Source organism: Mauremys reevesii, linkage group 10 (genome assembly GCF_016161935.1).
Source record: "Mauremys reevesii isolate NIE-2019 linkage group 10, ASM1616193v1, whole genome shotgun sequence".
Taxonomy (NCBI): Eukaryota; Metazoa; Chordata; order Testudines; family Geoemydidae; genus Mauremys; species Mauremys reevesii.
The window spans coordinates 64,429,623-64,434,122 of record NC_052632.1 but is presented as its reverse complement, the minus strand read 5'-3'; the positions used below and the strand labels follow the sequence as shown (position 1 = coordinate 64,434,122).

General features: G+C 47.0%; 1 long non-coding RNA gene across 1 annotated transcript; it reads left to right on the top strand.

Moving 5' to 3' along the window:
• The first annotated feature begins 2,920 nt into the window (after window positions 1-2,920).
• Window positions 2,921-3,890, top strand: LOC120373751. The gene is made up of 2 exons (XR_005585689.1): window positions 2,921-3,059; window positions 3,547-3,890. It is a non-coding gene; the product is annotated as an uncharacterized LOC120373751 (long non-coding RNA).
• The last annotated feature ends 610 nt before the right edge of the window (window positions 3,891-4,500 follow it).

The window sequence follows — 4,500 nt, the reverse complement described above, 5'->3', positions numbered from 1 at the left end:
GGTCCGCTGGTCCCGCGGCTTCAGCCTGCCACCCTCACGGCGCCGGCAGAGCGCCCCCCGCGGCTTGCCACCCCAAGCACGCGCTTGGCGTGCTGGGGCCTGGAGCCGCCCCTGATATTCTTCTTTCTGTTGTATACATAGGCTTGGAAGGATTAGATTTTTGTTGGTAAATGTTGGAAACTTCAATTCACTGTATACAAACAAATACAAAATTTCCATTGATTAATCTAGATTTACAGATAGGCAAAGTAAGAAAAAGGCTGCTTGAGACCTTATTAGGATTTGATTTAAGGATATTTACTTTGTATATTTTGAGATGTAATGCTGACAATTTATGTTTTAACAGTTAAGGCTTTAACTTTTGGAATCTTAGTGTCTACTGTCATTAAATAATTGTCTGCCCCCCTCATAATTTTGCGTAACTGTGAAAATTTTAAATTGATAAAAATTCAAAAAAAATCTTATAAGCAAAGATTGATATCCATTGAAATAAAAAAAAAATTGAATTCTGCCAAGCCTATTTATACCACATTGCTATCAAGCTCTTATGTGCAGCAAGATTTACCAGTTGGATCCCTAAGGCTGAACTTTCATCTTTCTACTAAAAGGAAGATAAAATATAAGGAAAAAATGAAAACAAATTATTCATTTAGTTCATATTTGGTGAATGAGTCTCAACCGGCAACCAGACATTGCTGGGTAGGAACCACCATTCCCCAAGGATTCTGATGTCCTTTTATAATGCTAATTAGACTTCTCAAAATATCCAAGTTCCAGTACTTTAAACAGGCAAGAGCATTTTATAACAGGGAGAGGAAAACATAACATTATCCTCTGGGTCAGAGAATAACGCAGAGATGAGGGAAAGCTCAGCAATGTATCATAATAGATGGCTAACCCTGCAGCATATTCCTCCAGCCAACCAAATATATAAAGGTTTCTGTATTTGTTCAAGCTAAAACATTCATGAGCTTGCAGTTCTAACACAATGGCTAGCTAGCTCCTGGAGACACAGCCTTGATGCTCAGCAGGGACATTCTATTCTAAACTGACACATTTCATTACAGTTTACACAGTATTTAAAGGTCATTTGGGGCATATCAAGGGCTCAACTGCTGAAGCTGATCAAGTATTGGTTGTAGAATGATATATATTTTACACTATGCTGTGGAAAAGGAGATAGAGTGCGTACATGGCATTTTTTTCTAAATGTTCCTATAAATTTCCAAACAAAATAAATTTGAAGACAAAAATAAGATGAGGGAGGGAGAGACTGTCAGTCATCTTTCCAGCTACAACTGGGTCAAAAGGCACTCAGAATTCACAGTGATGAACAAACTATCAAAATGAGAAGGCACTCTGTAAAGCATATTAGAGAACTGGGTTAGTCAAGTTGTTGTTGTATCAAGTAGGCAAGGTACTAACAAGCTTCAACAGGACTTTATTTACAGTGGAAACCCCTTTACCAAGCTGCTGCTGCACCCTCTGTAACTCTCACTCAGCCTCCTCAACTCCTCCCCCCTCCTTCCTGTTTCCTGTCCTTTCAGACTCCCAACAGCCAGTGCTCCCAGTTCTAATAATTACAATCACATCTAAACACCACAGTTGTGTTGGTCATATATACCTTAAATGACGTTAGGAAAATGAATGTTATCAGAAAATATAAAGGAATTTTTGTTTTTGTATGAGTTTATGCTGATACAGCACTTCCAATTTTGCTGATCAGAAAATTGGTTTCTGTGTCTTATCTGTAAGATTTTTTGGCCTATGCTGATAGCAGGGTAAAGCAGAGACAAGAGAGAGCTGTTAGCTTTGCAGTAAATCATTTGTACGCTCCCTCCTCTCACAATAAGACAAGCTCACAAATAAAAACCCAAGGCCACAAAAACAGACCAGTAAGAAGAACAACAACCTGCTGTAAAACAAGAACTGCATGAAGCCAGTGGGAGTGACAGCACAGAACAGATGTGTTAGAAACAGATGGCTAAAAGCACGTTTTAGTAGACTAAGCAAAAAAAGTAGTAATTTAGGTTAGTTATTGTGATCTATGCATGAGAATGTTTTAATTAGTGGTTTAGAATGGAATGTATATAGATAAAGGTACAGAAGAGGTAACTTGGTGAATTGAGTTTGCACGAAAGTATAGACGGGATAAAAGATAGATGGCTCACAGTAAGAAAGTGGAGAAGACACAGGGGAAGAATATATGGACACAATAGAGACCAGAGATTTAACAAGGGTCACCATGTCCTCCAGGGAGGTAAAGATCATTTACTTTTCTTGCCTTATCTGTTTTTCACGTATATGTAATTCATAGGTGATAAAAGACAGCTACCTTTTCGTAACTGGTGTTCTTCAAGATATGTTGCTCATGACTATTCCACAATAGGTGTGCGTGCTCGCCACTTGCACCGGTGCTGGAAGTTTTTCCCCTAGCAGTACCCATAGGGGGAAGCGTTCCCCCCCCCGCCCCGCAACCCCTGGAGTGGCGCCTGCCTGGCGTGGTATAAGGAGAGCTGCGCGCTCTCCCCGCCCTCAGTTCTTTCTTGCCAGACAACTCCGGCAGAGGGGCAGGAGGGCGGGATGTGGAATAGACAAGAGCAACACATCTCAAAGAACACCAGTTACGAAAAGGTAACTGTCTTTTCTTCTTCGAGTGATTGCTCATGTGTATTCCACAATAGGTGATTCCAAGCTATACCTTCTGGTGGTGGGTAGGAGTTCGCAAGTTCTTGGGACGGAGCACCGTCCTGTCAAACCCGGCATCATCCCTATTTGGGATAGTGCGAGGTGAACGTGTGAACCGAAGAGCACTTAGCAGCCCTACAAATGTCCTGTATAGGGACGTGGGCCAAGAAGGCAGCCAATGAGGCCTGCACTTGAGTCAAGTGTGCCCTCACAATGGGCGGCGGGGGGACACCTGCCAACTCATAACAGGAGAGGATGCATGAAGTGATCCAGTTGGAAAGCCGCTGAGTGGAAATCGGCTGGCTTCTTGCATGCTCAGCTGAGGCAACTAACAGTTGCGAGGACTTTCTGAACAGTTTGGTCCGCTCGAGGTAGAAAGGCAGAGTCGCGTGAGGCTTGGGGCAGAGGACTGGTAGAAAAATATCCTGACCCATGTGGTAGACGGAGACCACCTTTGGGAGGAACACGGGGTGTGGGTTGAGCTGGACCTTGTCCTTTTGAAAGACCATATACGGTGGCTCGGAGGTCAGGGCCCTGGAAAAAGAGAGCTTTACTCGGGGTGGATCCCTGCTGAGAACTGGCGGGGTACCCCCAAGTGTCCCATCAAAAATGCCTTTTACCCACCTGCATGCCCTTAGAGGACCCAGGCTGGGGGGGCAGGCTGAGACTGCCTTTTTGGGCATTTTCTGTAGTCCCACTGCTTCTTATGGGCAGCCTCGTACTTTGGGAGGGTGGCCTGGGCATGAGCCTGCTGCGGCTTGAACTTGGGTTTTGCCGGAGCAGGGACATAGAGGCCCAAGTTCTGGAGGGTCGTGCGGGAGACTTTCATGCTGTGCAGCCTTGTGTCTGTTTCCTCAGCAAACAGCACCTTCCCGTCGAAAGGGATATCCTGCATTGATGACTGCGCATCGCTGGATAACCCAGAGAGCAGGAGCCATGATGCCCATCTCATGGACACCACTGAGGCCATGGACCATGTGGCTGTGTCGACTGCATCCGAAACAGCCTGCAGGGATGCCCTTGCAGCTGTTGCCCCTTCCTTCACGAGCACCTTAAACTTCTTTTTATCATGCTCCCAGACACAGTCCTTGAACTTGGGGAGGGATCCCCAGAGATTAAACTCGTAGTGACCCAAGAGAGCCTAATGGTTTGCTACTCTTAGCTGGAAGCTTGACAACGAATAAACTTTTCTCCCAAAAGTATCCAGCCTCTGAGAGTCTGTGTTCTTAGGGGTCGGGGCTGGTCGCCCCTGCCATTCCCTGTGGTTGACTGACTCGACCACCAAGGAGTTGGGCGCCGGGTGGGTATACAAATACTCGTGCCCCTTAGTGGGTACAAAGTACTTGCATTCTGCCTTCTTAGAGATGGGAGCCAACGAGGCTGGTGTTTGCCACAGGGCATTTGAAATTCTTGCCACCCCTCCATGGAGCGGCAAGGCCACCCTGCCCGGTGCCGAGGGGGACAGCACATTGAACATGGAGTCTGAGGGCTCCTCCATCTCCTCTGCCTGGAGGTGGAGGCTTGCTGCCACCCTTTTTAAGAGGTCTTGGTAGGCCCGGTAGATCTCCTGCAGGACGGAGGGAGGCAGGGCCGCAATCAGCTCCTCCGGAAGGGGCAAGGAGGCCGGTGCAGTGCTTTGGGTGTTGGCCGGCACCGGAGGATTCACCACCTGGTCGGACTCCAGGCACAGTGCTGAGGACACGGGTCCCGCCGACTCCTTTCTTGGAGGTCTAGGGATGGAGGCTGACAGTGCTTCGACACCCCAGCCACTGAGCGAGTCCCCACCGGGGGCTGCACCGGAGGCTACAGTGC